We start from the raw sequence: 18,321 nt of genomic DNA on the forward strand, positions 1-18,321 counted from the left end.
CACGACAGCCTCTCCGAGGAGCAGCCCTCTTCATCCGGACGGCTCTGCCGGTGTGTGTTGACTTTGCGCCCCGCGCGCAGTGCGCCTCCGCTGGGCTCTGCAGCTCAACAGCCTCCCGGCGAGGAGAGGAGCGGCACAGCGGCCGCGCGCGAGCCGCGCGCGAGCCGTGCGTCTCCGCCGGCTTCGGGACCAGCTTACGTGGAGCAGCTCCGGGCCGTTTACCCAATTGGCCCCAACTCAGCCCCTGGAAGTCAGACGCCCGGGCGCCGTCACAGCCGCGGCCGACTCAAAGTGCCTCTCTGATGGGGAGAGGAGCTCCACTACGTTCCCATCCGAGCTAATTGTGGCTAAGTTAGCGAAAACTGTCAGCTCGTCAGCTGACCCACCCGAAGACGGTGGAGGAGCTGACTTTATGAAAACACTGACGATGGATGAGAAAATACAGCCGAAATGAGCGACCTATCCGGGGGTCGGCCAAAGGCTGGATTCTCTTCCGGGTGGGAGTGGTGTTCCTCTTCCTGACATCAGAAAGAGGAAGATTTCAGAACCGCGTGTTTGAGTGTATATTTTCTTAAAAGTGGAGTGCACAATTGAGGGAGGTGACTGAATTTTTCACTTCTGGGGGATCATACAGAGGCTCTGGGAGGCAATATGACTGTAAAGACACCTTTTTAAAGTGAATTTTGCATAATATGACTCCTTTAATTTGTAGATTCTTCAGCTTCTGCTAATTTGCTGGCAAATGTGTACTGGTACTGTGTATGGATGCTGGCATGTTCTTTTTGGGGGGCCCTGCGCTGCTCTTCCTCATGCTCCTCCAAGTCGGCACTTGGAAGGCAGGGAGGAGTGCTCTCCCTAGCTCAGGCTTCCCCATGGCTCGGGGAAGGGAAGGGAGGTTCCTTCAGATCGCGCAAGGAAGCAGGGGGGAATGCGCCCCCTGCCTTAAGCCTTATATGCAGATATGCTTTTTCTTCAGCTGCAATTACTCGTACTTGCGTACGAGTGTTGGTGTGGTCGTTTTGGGGGGTTCTTGCTGCCGCTCTCCCTCCCTCGTGCCCCTCCAAGTTGGCACTTGGAAGGCAGGGAGGAGTGCTCTCCCTGCCTTAGGCTTTCCCCACAGGCGTGGGGAAGGGGAGGGAGGTCCCAGAACAGAGCCACACCGCCAAGTTCAATTTGCTGCTTAAAGCTTTGTGATTCCATTGGTCATCTTCTACCTTATGCAATGTCATTGTCATGTTAGCCTAATGCAGCAGTTGTATTTAATGTTTTTGTCATGCAATAATTGTTATTCCAATTTTCATGCTTTCAGGATTGTAATAAAATTTTGACAAAGTGATCCTGGCAGAACTATTTATTTTTGCATTTTTACATTTTTTATTCATACAAGTGAAGTGGCTACACAAATATGACAGACTATTTCCAGATGTTGTGATGATAACTTGTGTTTGTTACATGTGAAAAAATAAAATTAATACACAAATAATTCCTTCCCTCTATTTTCAAGAAAATGTGATTTATAAGTTTGATTCATATCTAAACGTACATATTTCAGAATTATTTAACTAAAGTCACAGTAGTATTTTGTTTTGTGTTTTTTCATTTTGATTTTAATTGTTGATTTTTTATGTTGCACTGACTGAGTGACTTATCACATGCTATTACCAATGATAATAATAACTAGAAAAAATTTGCAGTTCCTGAAGAAACTGCAAGTGTGAATGCTGAGCTGAAAATGTTAAACTGTAATGCAGAAAAACTGAATAAGAAAAGGTGAAAAACCCTGAAATAAAGTTGAAAAAGGTTGAAAAACTTTGAAAACACGGCAAAAAGTCGAAAAGGGTTAAAAAAGGTTGAAAACACTGCAAAAAGTTGAAAAAGGTTGAAAACATTGCAAAAAGTTGAAAAAAGATGAAAAAGCTTCAAAACACTGCAAAAAGTTGAAAAAGTTTAAAAAAGGTTGAAAACACTGCAAAAAAGTTAAAAAAATGTTGAAAAAGGTTGAAAGCGCTCCAAAAATTTTAAAAATGTTGAAAAAGGCTGAAAACACTGCAAAAAGTTGAAAAAGTTTTGAAAAAGTTGAAAAAGTTTTAAAAAAGTTGAAAAAGTTTGAATAAAGTTGCTAAAGTTTGAAAACACTGCAATAAGTTGAAAAATGTTGAAAAATGTTGAAAACACTGCAAAAAGTTGAAAAAGTTTAAAAAAGTTAAAAACATCGCAAAAAGTTGAAAAGGGTTTAAAAAGGTTGAAAGCACTGCAAAAAGTTATAAAGGGTTGAAAAAGGTTAAACACTGCAAAAAGTTGAAAAATTTTGAAAAAGGTTCAAAACACTGCAAAAAGTTGAAAAAGTTTAAAAAAAGTTGAAAAAGTTTGAAAAATTTTGAAAACACTGCAAAAAGTTGAAAAAGGTTAAAAAAAATTGGAAAGGTTGAAAAAGGTTGAAAACACTGCAAAAAGTTGAAAAGGGTTGAAAAACTTTGAAAAAGTTTGAAAAGGTTTGAAAACATTGCAAAAAGTTGAAAAGGGTCGAAAAAAGTTGAAAAAGGTTGAAAACACTGCAAAAACTTAAAACAGTTGATAGAGGTAGAAGGAGCAGTGGAGTCAGTGTCAGAGTAACAGAGGATCAATAGAGCTCCAGTCTTAATGGAAAAATCCAGACTAATCAAGCAGCAGTCAGCACAACAGGTGTGTCTGTTGCAATGGAGACCAGCTGCACAGCAGCCATGACAGTGAATCAGCACTTTTTAATGGAATGCGCATGGTTGAAGAAATGGCATTTCTCAGGGACCGAAAGACGAAATTGAAAAAGATTTTCACACAGTCAGATTCAGAAGCCTTTCATGAATGTAATGGTGCAGGAATCATGTCCGTAGGATCTTCCATTCAGCCACGGCGATTGTGCGAACACGAGTGAAGTTTTGGATTCAGGCGTCTCGAAAATGCATTGGAGCGGATGGGAGAAAATTCTGCACTCTCCTCAAACAAATGCCTCTGGAGAGAGAACCGTTTGAGATAGAGACAAAGTGACTCAATTGTACGGGTCACAAGAAAAAATCCTACGTTTTGAGGGGTTATTGTGCAGATTGAGCCAGAAATGTGGCCGTACGGACGAGAAAAGTGTTTTTTTTTTGGTTAAAATTCAGAGCCTCCCGCACTCTAAATTCAAATCTCCCACTCTAGCTTTTCCAATACACACCCATTGTAAACTCCAAAAACGGCTGAAATTCTCTCCGTACTTGAAGGCTCACAGTTTAAATTTGGTAAAAGATCTTGAAATGATATTACATACCTCAATAGAGGACAAAAATGCCTACATTTTAAAAGTTAAATGACTTGTCTACGTCAAAGTATGACAAAGTTTTAAGGGTTCAAAGTTGAAGGAGTTGAACGGTCAGTTGAAGGGTTTTCCCATCCACTTCAATGTTAAAAATAATTTTAAAAAGTTGAAATATTTCAAAAAGTTTAAAAAAGTTTAAAAAGTTTAAAAAGGTTTAAGAAAGGGTTTAAAAAGTTGAATAGTTTAAAAGTTGAATGGTTAAAATCGGTCAAGATTTGAAGGAGTTAAAGGGTTATAAAGTTTGAAAATTTCTCCATCCGTTAACATGGGGCAAAAAGTTGCACAAAAGTTGAAATATTTTAAAAAGTTTAAAAGGTTTTAAAAAGCTAGAACATAGCAATAATGTCCTTAAAAAGCTGCACAATTTGATATATGAATGGTTCAAATCGGACAAAATTTGTAGAAGGAGTTAAGCGTCAAAAAACGGGGGAAGAAGTCAGAATAATAACTAGAAAAAATTTGCAGTTCCTGAAGAAACTGCAAGTGTGAATGCTGAGCTGAAAATGTTAAACTGTAATGCAGAAAAACTGAATAAGAAAAGGTGAAAAACCCTGAAACAAAGTTGAAAAAGGTTGAAAAACTTTGTAAGCATGGCAAAAAGTCGAAAAGGGTTAATAAAGGTTGAAAAGACTCCAAAAAGTTGAAAAAGGTTGAAAACATTGCAAAAAGTTGAAAAAAGCTGAAAAAGCTTCAAAACACTGCAAAAAGTTGAAAAAGGTTGAAAACACTGCAAAAAGTTAAAAAATGTTGAAAAAGGTTGAAAGCGCTGCAAAAAGTTCAAAAATGTTGAAAAAGGCTGAAAACACTGCAAAAAGTTGAAAAATGTTGAAAAAGGCTGAAAACACTGCAAAAAGTTCAAAAAGGTTGAATGAGGTTGAAAAATGTTGAAAACACTGCAAAATGTTGAAAAAGTTTAAAAAAAAGGTTGAAAACACTCAAAAAAACTTGAAAATGTTGAAAAAGGTTGTAAACAGTGCAAAAAGTTGAAAAAGGTTGAAAACACTGCAAAAAGTTGAAAAATGTTGAAAAAGGTAGAAAACACTGCAAAAAGTTAAAAAATGTTGAAAAAGGTTGAAAGCGCTGCAAAAAGTTCAAAAATGTTGAAAAAGGCTGAAAACACTGCAAAAAGTTGAAAAATGTTGAAAAAGGCTGAAAACACTGCAAAAAGTTGGAAAAGGTTGAATGAGGTTGAAAAATGTTGAAAACACTGCAAAAAGTTGAAAAAGTTTAACAAAAGTTGAAAAAGTTTGAAAACACTGCAAAAAGTTGAAAAAGCTTAAAAAAAGGTGAAAAGGTTGAAAAAGTTTGAAAATGCTGCAAAAAGTTGAAAAAGGTTGAAAAAGTTTGAAAACGCTGTAAAAAGCTGAAAAAGGTTGAAAAAGTTTGAAAACACTGCAAAAAGTTGAAAATGATTGAAAAGACTGCAAGAAGTTGAAAAAAGTTGAAAAATGTTGAAAAAGTTTGAAACATTTTGAAAACACTACAAAAAGTCGAAAAAAGCTGAAAACACTGCCAAGAGTTGAAAAAATTAAACACAGTTGACGAAACTGACACATTTTCAAAAACTTAAAAGTTGACAAAGGAGGAGAGAGCAGTAAACAGCAGTGGAGTCAGTGTCAGAGTAACAGAGGATCAATAGAGCTCCAGTCTTAATGGAAAAATCCAGACTAATCAAGCAGCAGCAGCACAACAGGTGTGTCTGTTGCAATGGAGACCAGCTGCACAGCAGCCATGATAGTGAATCAGCACTTTTTAATGGAGTGCGCATGGTTGAAGAAATGGCATTTCTCGGGGACCAAGATGTGAAATTGAAAAAGATTTTCACACAGTCAGATTCAGAAGCCTTTCATGAATTTAATGGTGCAGGAATCATGTCTGTAGGATCATCCATTCAGCCATACCAATTGTGCGAACACGAGTGAAGTTTTGGATTCAGGCGTCTCGAAAATGCATTGGAGCGGATGGGAGAAAATTCTGCACTCTCCTCAAACAAATGCCTCTGGAGAGAGAACCGTTTGAGATAGAGACAAAGTGACTCAATTGTACGGGTCACAAGAGAAATTCCTACGTTTAGAGGGGTTATTGTGCAGATTGAGCCAGAAATGTGGCCGTACGGACGAGAAAATAATTTTTTTTTTGGTTAAAATTCAGAGCCTCCCGCACTCTAAATTTGATTCTCCCACTCTAGCTTTTCCAATACACACCCATTATAAACTTCAGAAACGGCTAAAATTCCCTCCATACTTGAAGCCTCACAGTTTAAATTTGGTAAAAGATCTTGAGATGATACTACATACCTGAATAGAGGACAAAAATGCCTACGTTTTAAAAGTAAAATGACTTGTCTATGTGAAAGTATGACAAAGTAGTAAGGGTTCAAAGTTAAAGGAGTTGAAAGGTCAGTTGAAGGGTTTTCCCATCCACTTCAATGTTAAAAATAATTTTAAAAAGTTGAAATATTTCAAAAAGTTGAACAAAGTTGAAAAAGTTTAAAAAGGTTGAAGAAAGGGTTGAAAAAGTTGAACATTTTAAAAGTTGAATGGTTAAAATCGGTTAAGATTTGAAGAAGTTATAAGGTTCCAAAGTTTGAAAAAATCTCCATCCGTTAACATGGGGCAAAAAGTTGCACAAAAGTTGAAATATTTCAAAAAGTTTAAGAGATATTAAAAAGCTAGAACATAGCAATAATGTCCTTAAAAAGCTGCACAATTTGATATATGAATGGTTCAAATCGGACAAAATTTGTAGGAGGAGTTAAACGTCAAAAAACGGGGGAAAAAGTCAGAAGAAGAATAATAAAGAAACAGGAAAATAAAGATGTGAATGCCTTCAGCATTCACACAACTAGAAAAAATTTGCAGTTCCTGAAGAAACTGCAAGTGTGAATGCTGAGCTGAAAATGTTAAACTGTAATGCAGAAAAACTGAATAAGAAAAGGTGAAAAAACCTGAAATAAAGTTGAAAAAGGTTGAAAAACACTGCAAAAACTTGAAAAAGGTTGAAAACACTGCAAAAAGTTGAAAAATGTTGAAAAACGTTCAAAACACTGCAAAAAGTTGAAAAATGTTGAAAAAGGTCGAAAACACTGCAGAAAGTTGAAAAAGTTTAAAAAAGGTTGAAAACACTGAAAAAAAACTTGAAAATGTTGAAAAAGGTTGAAAACACTGCAAAAAGTTGAAAAGGGTTGAAAAAAGTTGAAAAAGTTTGAAAAAGGTTCAAAACACTGCAAAAAGTTGAAAAAGGTTGAAAAATGTTGAAAACACTGTAAAAAGTTGAAAAGGGTCGAAAAAAGTTGAAAAAGGTTGAAAATACTGCAAAAAGTTGAAAAAGGTTGAAAAAAGGTGAAAAATGTTGAAAAATTTTGAAAAAGGTTGAAAACACTGCAAAAAGTTGAAGAAGGTCGAAAAATGTTGAAAACACTGTAAAAAGTTGAAAAAGTTTGAAAAAGGTTAAAAACACTGCAAAAAGTTGAAAAAGTTTGAAAAAGGTTCAAAACACTGCAAAAAGTTGAAAAAGGTTGAAAAAGTTTGAAAAAGGTTCAAAACACTGCAAAAAGTTGAAAAAGGTTGAAAAAGTTTGAAAACGTTGCAAAAAGTTGAAAAACTTTAAGAATGTTGAAGAAACAACAGAGTCAGTGTCAGAGTAACAGAGGATCAATAGAGCTCCAGTCTTAATGGAAAAATCCAGACTAATCAAGCAGCAGTCAGCACAACAGGTGTGTCTGTTGCAATGGAGACCAGCTGCACAGCAGCCATGACAGTGAATCAGCACTTTTTAATGGACTGCGCATGGTTGAAGAAATGGCATTTCTCGGGGACCGAGATGTGAAATTGAAAAAGATTTTCACACAGTCAGATTCAGAAGCCTTTCGTGAATTTAATGGTGCAGGAATCATGTCTGTAGGATCATCCATTCAGCCACGGCGATTGTGCGAACACGAGTGAAGTTTCGGATTCAGGCGTCTCGAAAATGCATTGGAGCGGATGGGAGAAAATTCTGCACTCTCCTCAAACAAATGCCTCTGGAGAGAGAACCGTTTGAGATAGAGACAAAGTGACTCAATTTTACAAGTCACAAGAAAAATTCCTACGTTTTGAGGGGTTATTGTGCAGATTGAGCCAGAAATGTGGCCGTACGGACGAGAAAAGAATGTTTTTTTTGGTTAAAATTCAGAGCCTCCCGCACTCTAAATTCGAATCTCCCACTCTAGCTTTTCCAATACACACCCATTGTAAACTCCAAAAACGGCTGAAATTCTCTCCGTACTTGAAGGCTCACAGTTTAAATTTGGTAAAGGATCTTGCAATGATATTACATACCTGAATATAGGACAAAAATGCCTACGTTTTAAAAGTAAAACGACTTGTCTATGTGAAAGTATGACAAAGTAGTAAGGGTTCAAAGTTGAAGGAGTTGAAAGGTCAGTTGAAGGGGTTTTCCATCCACTTCAATGTTAAAAATAATTTTAAAAAGTTGAAATATTTCAAAAAGTTTAAAAAACTTTAAAAAGTTTAAAAAGGTTTAAGAAAGGGTTTAAAAAGTTGAATATTTTAAAAGTTGAATGGTTAAAATCGGTTAAGATTTGAAGGAGTTGAAGGGTTTCAAAGTTTGAAAAAATCTCCATCCGTTAACATGGGGCAAAAAGTTGCACAAAAGTTGAAATATTTCAAAAAGTTTAAAAGGTTTTAAAAAGCTAGAACATAGCAGGAATGTCCTTTAAAAGCTGAACATTTTGATACTTGAATGGTTCAAATCGGACAAAAACTGTAAGAGGAGTAAAGTGTCAAAAAAGGGCGGAAGAAGTCAGAAGAATAACTAGAAAAAATTTGCAGTTCCTGAAGAAACTGCAAGTGTGAATGCTGAGCTGAAAATGTTAAACTGTAATGCAGAAAAACTGAATAAGAAAAGGTGAAAAACCCTGAAATGACGTTGAAAAACATTGTAAAACTTTGAAAACACGGCAAAAAGTCGAAAAAGGTTGAAAAAGGTTGAAAAACACTGCAAAAAGTTGAAAAAGTTGAAAAAAGGTTGAAAACACTGCAAAAAAACTTGAAAATGTTGAAAAACGTTGAAAACACTGCAAAAAGTTGAAAAATGTTGAAAAAGGTTGAAAGCGCTGCAAAAAGTTGAAAAATGTTGAAAAAGGCTGAAAACACTGCAAAAAGTTGAAAAAGTTGAAAAAAGTTGAAAAAAGTTGAAAAAGGTTGAATGAGGTTGAAAATGTTGAAAACACTGCAAAAAGTTGAAAAAGGTTAAAAAAAAAAGTTGAAAAGGTTGAAAAAGTTTGAAAACACTGCAAGAAGTTTAAAAGGGTTGAAAAAAGTTGAAAAAGGTTGAAAACACTGCAAAAAGTTGGAAAAGATTAAAAAAAGTTGAAAAAGGTTGAATGAGGTTGAAAATGTTGAAAACACTGCAAAAAGTTGAAAAAGGTTAAAAAAAAGTTGAAAAGGTTGAAAAAGTTTGAAAACACTGCAAAAAGTTGAAAAGGGTTGAAAAAAGTTGAAAAAGGTTGAAAACACTTCAAAAAGTTGAAAAGGGTTGAAAAAAGTTGAAAAAGGTTGAAAACACTGCAAAAAGTTGGAAAAGATTAAAAAAAGTTGAAAAAGGTTGAAAACACTGCAAAAAGTTGAAAAGGGTTGAAAAAAGTTGAAAAAGGTTGAAAACACGGCAAAAAGTTGAAAAAGTTTGAAAAAGGTTGAAAACACTTCAAAAAGTTGAAAAAGTTTGAAAAAGGTTGAAAACACTGCAAAAAGTTGAAAAAGTTTGAAAAAGGTTGAAAACACTACAAAAACTTAAAACAGTTGATAGAGGTAGAAGGAGCAGTGGAGTCAGTGTCAGAGTAACAGAGGATCAATAGAGCTCCAGTCTTAATGGAAAAATCCAGACTAATCAAGCTGCAGCAGCACAACAGGTGTGTCTGTTGCAATGGAGACCAGCTGCACAGCAGCCATGACAGTGAATCAGCACTTTTTAATGGAGTGCGCATGGTTGAAGAAATGGCATTTCTCGGGGACCAAGATGTGAAATTGAAAAAGATTTTCACACAGTCAGATTCAGAAGCCTTTCATGAATTTAATGGTGCAGGAATCATGTCTGTAGGATCTTCCATTCAGCCACGGCGATTGTGCGAACACGAGTGAAGTTTTGGATTCAGGCGTCTCGAAAATGCATTGGAGCAGATGGGAGAAAATTCTGCACTCTCCTCAAACAAATGCCTCTGGAGAGAGAACCGTTTGAGATAGAGACAAAGTGACTCAATTGTACGGGTCACAAGAAAAATTCCTACGTTTTAAGGGGTTATTGTGCAGATTGAGCCAGAAATGTGGCCGTACGGACGAGAAAAGAATTTTTTTTTTGGTTAAAATTCAGAGCTTCCCCCACTCTAAATTCGAATCTCCCACTCTAGCTTTTCCAATACACACCCATTGTAAACTCCAAAAATGGCTGAAATTCTGTCCGTACTTGAAGGCTCACAGTTTCAATTTGGTAAAAGATCTTGAAATGATTTTACATACCTGAATAGAGGACAAAAATGCCTACATTTTAAAAGTAAAATGACTTGTCTATGTGAAAGTATGACAAAGTAGTAAGGGTTCAAAGTTGAAGGAGTTGAAAGGTCAGTTGAAGGGTTTTCCCATCCACTTCAATGTTAAAAATAATTTTAAAAAGTTGAAATATTTTAAAAAGTTTAAAAAAGTTTAAAAAGTTTAAAAAGGTTTAAGAAAGGGTTTAAAAAGTTGAATATTTTAAAAGTTGAATGGTTAAAATCGGTTAAGATTTGAAGGAGTTGAAGGGTTTCAAAGTTTGAAAAAATCTCATCCGTTAACATGGGGCAAAAAGTTGCACAAAAGTTGAAATATTTCAAAAAGTTTAAAAGGTTTTAAAAAGCTAGAACATAGCAGGAATGTCCTTAAAAAGCTGAACATTTTGATATATGAATGGTTCAAATCGGACAAAAACTGTAAGAGGAGTTAAGCGTCAAAAAACGGCGGAAGAATACAGAAGAATAATAATAAAGAAACAGGAAAACAAAGGTGTGAATGCCTTCAGCATTCACACAATAAAGAAACAGGAAAATAAAGGTGTGAATGCCTTCAGCATTCACACAACTAGAAAAAATTTGCAGTTCCTGAAGAAACTGCAAGTGTGAATGCTGAGCTGAAAATGTTAAACTGCAATGCAGAAAAACTGAATAAGAAAAGGTGAAAAACCCTAAAATAAAGTCATAAAAGGTTGAAAAAGTTTGAAAAAGGTTGAAAACACTGCAAAAAGTATAAAAGGGTTAAAAAAGGTTGAAAACACTGTAAAAAGTTGAATGAGTTTGAAAAAGGTTGAAAACACTGCAAAAAGTTGAAAAAGGTTGAAAAAGTTTGAAAAAAGTTGAAAAAGGTTGAAAACACTGAAAAAAGTTGAAAAAAGTTGAAAAAGGTTAGAAACACTGCAAAATGTTGAAAAAGGTTGAAAAAGGCTGAAAACGCTACAAAAAGTTGAAAAAGGTTGAAAAAGTTTGAAAAAAGTTGAAATAGGTTGAAAACACTGAAAAAAGTTGAAAAAAGTTGAAAAAGGTTAAAAACACTGCAAAATGTTGAAAAAGGTTGAAAAAGGCTGAAAACGCTACAAAAAGTTGAAAAAGGTTGAAAAAGTTTGAAAAAAGTTGAAAAAGGTTGAAAACACTGCAAAAAGTTGAAAAAGGTTTAAAAAGGTTGAAAACGCTACAAAAAGTTGAAAACCGTTGAAAAAAGTTGAAAAAGTCTGAAAACACTGCAAAAAGTTGAAAAAGTTTGAAAACACTGCAAAAAGTTGAAAACCGTTGAAAAAAGTTGAAAAAGGTTGAAAACACTGCAAAAAGTTGAAAAAGTTTAAAAAAGGTTGAAAAAACTACAAAAACTTAAAAAAGTTGATAGAGGTAGAAGGAGCAGTGGAGTCAGTGTCAGAGTAACAGAGGATCAATAGAGCTCCAGTCTTAATGGAAAAATCCAGACTAATCAAGCAGCAGTCAGCACAACAGGTGTGTCTGTTGCAATGAAGACCAGCTGCACAGCAGCCATGACAGTGAATCAGCACTTTTTAATGGAGTGCGCATGGTTGAAGAAATGGCGTTACTCGGGGACCAAGATGTGAAATTGAAAAAGATTTTCACACAGTCAGATTCAGAAGCCTTTCATGAATGTAATGGTGCAGGAATCATGTCTGTAGAATCATCCATTCAGCCATACCAATTGTGCGAACACGAGTGAAGTTTTGGATTCAGGCGTCTCCAAAATGCATTGCAGCGGATGGGAGAAAATTCTGCACTCTCCTCAAACAAATGCCTCTGGAGAGAGAACCGTTTGAGATAGAGACAAAGTGACTCAATTTTACGGGTCACAAGAAAAATTCCTACGTTTTGAGGGGTTATTGTGCAGATTGAGCCAGAAATGTGGCCGTACGGACGAGAAAATCATTTTTTTTTTTGTTAAAATTCAGAGCCTCCCGCACTCTAAATTTGATTCTCCCACTCGAGCTTTTCCAATACACACCCATTATAAACTCCAAAAACGGCTGAAATTCTCTCCATACTTGAAGGCTCACAGTTTAAATTTGGTAAAAGGTCTTGAAAGGATATTACATACCTGAATAGAGGACAAAAATGCCTACGTTTTAAAAGTAAAATGAATTGTCTACGTGAAAGTATGACAAAGTTATAATGGTTCAAAGTTGAAGGAGTTGACGGGTCAGTTGAAGGGTTTTCCCATCCACTTCAATGTTAAAAATAATTTTAAAAAGTTGAAATATTTCAAAAAGTTGAACAAAGTTGAAAAAGTTTAAAAAGGTTGAAGAAAAAGTTTAAAAAGTTGAATATTTTAAAAGTTGAATGGTTAAAATCGGTTAAAATTTGAAGAAGTTATAAGGTTCCAAAGTTTGAAAAAATCTCCATCCGTTAACATGGGGCAAAAAGTTGCACAAAAGTTGAAATATTTCAAAAAGTTTAAAAGATATAAAAAAGTTAGAACATAGCCGGAATGTCCTTAAAAATCTGCACAATTTGATATATGAATGGTTCAAATCGGACAAAATTTGTAGGAGGAGAAGCGTGCCAAAAAACAGGGGAAGAATACAGAAGAATAATAAAGTTTTGGAATGTAAAGGTGTGAATGCCTTCAGCATTCACACAATAATATTAAAGAATTGGAATGTAAAGGTGTGAATGCCTTCAGCATTCACACAATTAAATTATTTAAATGAACACTTCTAATTATTTTCCAGATCTCTCTGAGAAAATGTTCACGTTCCCGGTGCAGAACAACCGAGCTCATGTCACACTGATAACAACCAAACAAGAATTCAGAGCTGTGACTCTCTGCCACAGATAGTAATTTAAAGTAAAACCTGATGAACACACATCCTCTCTGACTGTTACCAACCTCATAACAAGCCAGTGTGTCGTATCTGCAGATCGTTTACAGACATTGGAAGAGTCCACAGCCTGTTCTCAATGTCCACCAGTGGGTCGTTCAACACTTTCCTCATATTGTGGGATGAAAGCGATGAGGAGATGGAGGTTCACGTCATGAATCAAAAGTCAGAGTTCAGGGGACTGGACTACAAACCCAACATGTGGCATTCCATCTGCACCACCTGGGACTCGGCAACCGGACTGGTGCAGTTGTGGTTTAATGGAAGGCCGACAGTTCGCAGATTTCTCCCTGTCACATCAGCTATTACTGGAACCAGAGTTTCCCCTACATACACTTTACTTGGGCGGGCCGCCCAAGTAGATTGACACCCGCCCAAGAAGATGAATGAAAACAAAAAAAAAACGCGCGGTCTGTCTCTCACACTGGGTGTCAGGCTCGCGCACCCCAGTGTACTCTGATCTCTGGACACATAGCATGGAAGCATGCTAGTTTAGCCGCTACCGGCTACAGGCTAACAGCCTGCAGGCTGCAGATTAATGCTGGTCGACCGTCCCGGACAGTAAAACTTATAATCAGCTCGATTGGCTGATTTTTCCTGCAGAAGCTCCTCATGCTGTTTTATTGAGCAGGCTGTATGTTCTGGTGTTATGTCTGTTTATATCACGCTGCATGTGCAGCTCCGAGTCCTGCTCCGTGTCTTCTTCTCTATTTTGGAGTTGCTGTGTCAGAGTGACAGCGCCATCTGAAGGCCTGGCGGGTGAACTACATCGTTTTGAATCCTTGTTATGTTGCGTGGATGTAGATATTTCCTGAAGCGATGCTGTGTGGACAGGAAACTGAGAAGGAGATTGTAAACAAATAAGTTGGGCTCATTTGTAATTCAGGGACAGGTAGACGTCCAATTGTGTTCCATTCTCAGCTGCTCAAAACACCACATCACACTGGAAACATCTGGAACCTCGGAACATGAATCATTTTCTATAGTCTTCCAGTCATCGGATTTTCCCTAAAGCCCCCAGAGAAGACATTTACATTACCAGCAGAGTTCTGTCGGATTTGGACGTCTGTTGCTGTGAAAGTTAGGATACATAGATATGTTTTGTACCCTAATCTTGATAAATGTAATAGCATTTCAAGAAAATTGACCCCATTTAATGAGAAATAAAATAATAATGTTTGCACAACCTGAGCCCACAGTAAACTGTCATAAATTTAATCCAGTACAATAAAAAGCTGTGATTAAATGCCCCCCCAAGTAGATAATTATCGTCCATTTATCGTTATCGAGGTGAACTGCTTAATATTATCGTGATATTGATTTCGCCCAGCTCTAGTAAGTGATTTAAACTATAATGCATAAGAGCACAATGTGAATAATTTCAGTTAATTTTCTTGTGCTCTTTTGCATTATGGTTATGCAAGTTTTTTTTCTCTTTTAGATCAAAACTGAACTGAGGATCAGGCTGCAAGGGGAGCATCTTGCTGCATGCATGCGCATCAGCATGAATGGACCTGACCACCGATCCTTTCCGTACCGAAAGGCATTGGAGATCTTTTTTACTAAACCAAGAAAAATACACTGCTCTGACACAACCTGTCAGCTTTGCAACTAGCTTTACAAGTGGCTTTAAATGGCTATTTTTCCTTCATTTTTTTTATTTCGCTTTTCTTTTTGGTTCTGTTTATGTTAAAGCAGGCTTAAGATGTATCTAGAATAAATAACACATGGTTCATAAACCAGTTTGACTAGGTTATTGTGAATGCACTTATCAAAGACCACAACGTCCTCCTACACCGCCCGGCCCACCACCACAAGTAAATTCTCAACCTAGGGGAAACACTGCTGGAACCCTGATGATCATTCTTGGACAGGTATGGTTTTATTACTTAACATCGTGATCAATTGTCCATCACTGGTTTCTGAATGCACACAATTTAGATTGGTTATTTCTAAGGTGAAAAAGTTTAAAGGTGAATGTAGATATGATTTTTTTCTCTGTCGCTCTGTTCCCCCACAGGAGCAGGATGCTCACAGTGGAGGATTAGACATCAACCAGGCTTTCGTCGGGATGATGTCGGACGTCCACATGTGGGACTACGTCCTCTCCTCCTGTGAGATTCAGAGCTACGTCGACGAGCTCAACTTCACTCCAGGGAACGTGCTGAACTGGAAGGCGCTGGAGTTCGAGATCACAGACAAAGTGCTGGTGGAACCGAAATCCATCGTCTGTCACTGAAACTGTGACACACGTGTCAGTGTCTGGGAAAGCCTTACTTGTTTCAGGTGTTTTGGGTTTCTACTGAGGAGAAATTGTTAATGTCGGCAAATTATATTCATTTCCTGCTTATTTGATAATATTTTAATATTTCGTTATTTTAATAATTTTGAGAATCTTTGTGCATTTATGGACTACACTTATAGGCTATACTTATATTTACCCTGCACTGACAGAGCCCAAAGCGCTTTACACTGCATTATCACATTCACCCATTCACACACACATTCACACACCAGTGGGGGCGGCTGCCATGCAAGGCGCTCAGTCCGTCCACTGAGGACAATTTAAGGTTCAGTGTCTTGCCCAAGGACACTTCGACATGCAGACAGGGGGGAGACAGGAATCGAACGAACAAGATCCCAATTGTGAGACGACCGCCCTCCCCACTGACCCACAGCCAAATTGTTTGCTCTAGAACTGCATAATGTAGTCTTTCATAACACTACAACCATTTTTGTTCTTTATATTGATATTGTAACACACTTTGAAAATGAAAATCAGCTGTTAAGCAAATGTATTAAAATGTTGATTAAAGGTGCATTGAGGAGTTTGCACGTTTTATGCGAAACAGGCCTTGGGTGTAATGCAGCTTAGTGAAAAACTCGTGCCTGTGGCTCCCGTGCACGGAAGAGGGGAACTCCTTCCTCGCTCGTTTAGTAGCGCTCAAGTAAGATTTAGGGCGAATCCCAATTCTCTGCTTAATCCTCAATCTTACTCCTCATTCCTCAAAATGCGCGCTCCCGTGAAGTTAAGTGCTGTCCCATTCCTTAACAAGTTGAGGAAAGGAGCGAGACTAAGGGACGTTATCTCCCTTAATTTTGAGATTCTACCAGACCTACCTTGGAGTTAAGGAGAATCCAGAATGCTTGTTAAATAGTTCGTTTTGCTGTTATTTTATTAATAAAAAATGGTGTATATTACTTTGGGAGTAATTGTATTAACTTTCTATCACAAATAATATTTGCAAAGGCTATTATAAAGAAATCGAGATAATTCATTTGAATGCATTTATTAACAAGGTCACACATGCAAAATGTTCAACATTTCTAATGCAGGGCGCATTACTTACAGTTATAAAGGGCGTTGTTATTGATCATTGACCAAAATTATTACTGCTGCCAGCCCCCCCCCACCACCACCACCACCACCACCACCGCTACCGTGCTAAATTCTGCAGCGCCTTGACAACGGAGAGGGAAAAAAACAAAAAAAACCCCAGCGGTCCACGCGTGTGCGCTCTCTTTTTCCTTGGGATGGTCCAAAAAAGCGTCGCGCTAGCCGCTAGCACCCTCCCGACGGTCCAAAAACTCCCCGCCGCGCGCTCCCCCCTGGCCAAAGTTTTTTCCTGCAGGAAACACTGCACTTCCAGCTTTCTTCTACCCTCTTGCGCAGTGCTGCCCCCTGTGGTCCAAGGACGTAACTGTCTTTAAGGGTTGTCCCATTTCCAAGTGACATTACATTCCTTAACACTTGTTTTTAGGAGGCACTTATTTTGAGATTGAGGATCAAGGTTGAGGAGTGAGGATTAAGCAGAGAATTGGGATTGGGCCTTAGGTTTCTTTTACCTGGTGGAGTCTGTGCTGGAGTTGTGGCAGTGCTAGAAGCCAGTCTTTTCTTACTTTCTGGAAGATCCTGCTCAGTTGTTGCTCACTAAGCATCTGGCAGAGTAATGGCGGACAAAGCGAAACTTAAAGGTGCTGTAGGCAGGATTTTGCTAGTCAATGCTAACTTTTCTGTGTTTTCTTTGGATTAAATGTTAGAGTATCCATTGATAATCCTATAGGAGTGTAGCATAATTGCACTACCGCGAGGGCGCAGCGTTTCCATCTGTCTCTGTTCTGAGCTGAAAAGGAATCTCGACAGCTCCAGGTATCTTTGACCAATCAGAAGAGCCCCTGAGGCTCTAACCGTGATTGGTCGAGGGGTGTTCGTCGCACGTTCTTGTGGGAGGGGCTTAACTTGCGTGAGGGCGTGATGTCAGAGAAAACAGGACAGGATTGGCTGTGCTGGGTTTCAAATCGCCATCTTAGATGGGTCAAATCGCCATCTTGCTTAGGTAACCCTAAGCAAGATGGCGGAGATGCGGAATCCTGCCTACAGCACCTTTAAGGAAATCAGGTCAGTGGGAGCGCACATTACGTCATTCCTTTCAAATTCTCCCCCAAAAAATGCTGGTGCCGGCCCGGCACTGCAACTTTCAAGTGACAATTTAGCACTGTTAGAGGTACTTGTAATGAATATGTCAAGGCACATTGTGCACATCATTAAAAATGTGTAACATATTTATGGTGGAAAATAAGTATTTTTAAGGTTGTAAAACTCCTTAATGCACCTTTAAAATCTGGAGGCACAGCAGACAAGGGTTTTGCCATGTTTTTTTTATTATTATTATGCAAGCGACCTTTCACCATCAACTACTTTTTTTTTTTTTTTTTTTTTTTTTTTTTTTACAAATATTACTTCCATAAAGATATTTCACTTTTCATAAGCGGAAGACTTTTTTGTCACAGAGCATGAATCCAAAACAGGAAGCTGTTTTTTATCTGTTGACCTTCAAATGTTTATACAGCAGTATTATTAAGGTTGTTGTTGCCCCTCTGACAATATGATCAGGAGGCAGCAGTGTAGACGATCGTCTCAACGTGCTGTGGTGGAGAATAGAGAGTACACGCACGTGGAGCTCTACTCCATACCACCAGCGCCAAGCGCCTCCTTGCGGCTGGATGTGGAATAGCACTGTGTTCACTGAGATTATTGTGCATAGAAAATAACTGAAAACAAAATAAAAAATAGGGGTGTCTGTTTTTCCGTCTCCTAACTTTATTACACTTTACATTGTGGATCTGTGAACAAAAAAAAAGGGAGTTTTACTTAAAAAATAAGATAAACGTATTGAAATCAAATCTGATCTCTTCCCTTGTTTTTGGACACTGACATTGTATTTTTGACACTGATAGAAACAATTGGATTGCTCTGTTGTTGAACCCTTGTGTACCCATACGTATGATATGATGTTACTCAGAAACTGTTGAGTCTCGGGGAAACTGGTATTTTTCAAGTTTTTGTGCCATCTGAGGAATTTTTAAAAGGCAGCAACACCATTCCCAATATAAACTGTAGCACACAAATAGCAGCCGGTCGAGACATAAAACAGCAACTTTCACTGCAAAAAGGGAGTTTTGTTTTATTTTATTTTTTGCCAGGTTGGTGTTTTGGTGGGAGGGAGCGTCTAGAGGTCATGATTGGTTTCTCATAACAACCTAATAACCTAAACCTAATAATAATAATTTCTAATAACCCTGGACTCCAA

General features: G+C 37.7%; 1 pseudogene; it reads left to right on the forward strand.

Moving 5' to 3' along the window:
* Window positions 1-12,555: 12,555 nt before the first annotated feature.
* On the forward strand, window positions 12,556-14,969 carry LOC115396437 (C-reactive protein-like; annotated as a pseudogene).
* The last annotated feature ends 3,352 nt before the right edge of the window (window positions 14,970-18,321 follow it).

The sequence above is a fragment of the Salarias fasciatus genome, chromosome 11, assembly GCF_902148845.1.
Source record: "Salarias fasciatus chromosome 11, fSalaFa1.1, whole genome shotgun sequence".
Classification (NCBI taxonomy): Eukaryota; Metazoa; Chordata; class Actinopteri; order Blenniiformes; family Blenniidae; genus Salarias; species Salarias fasciatus.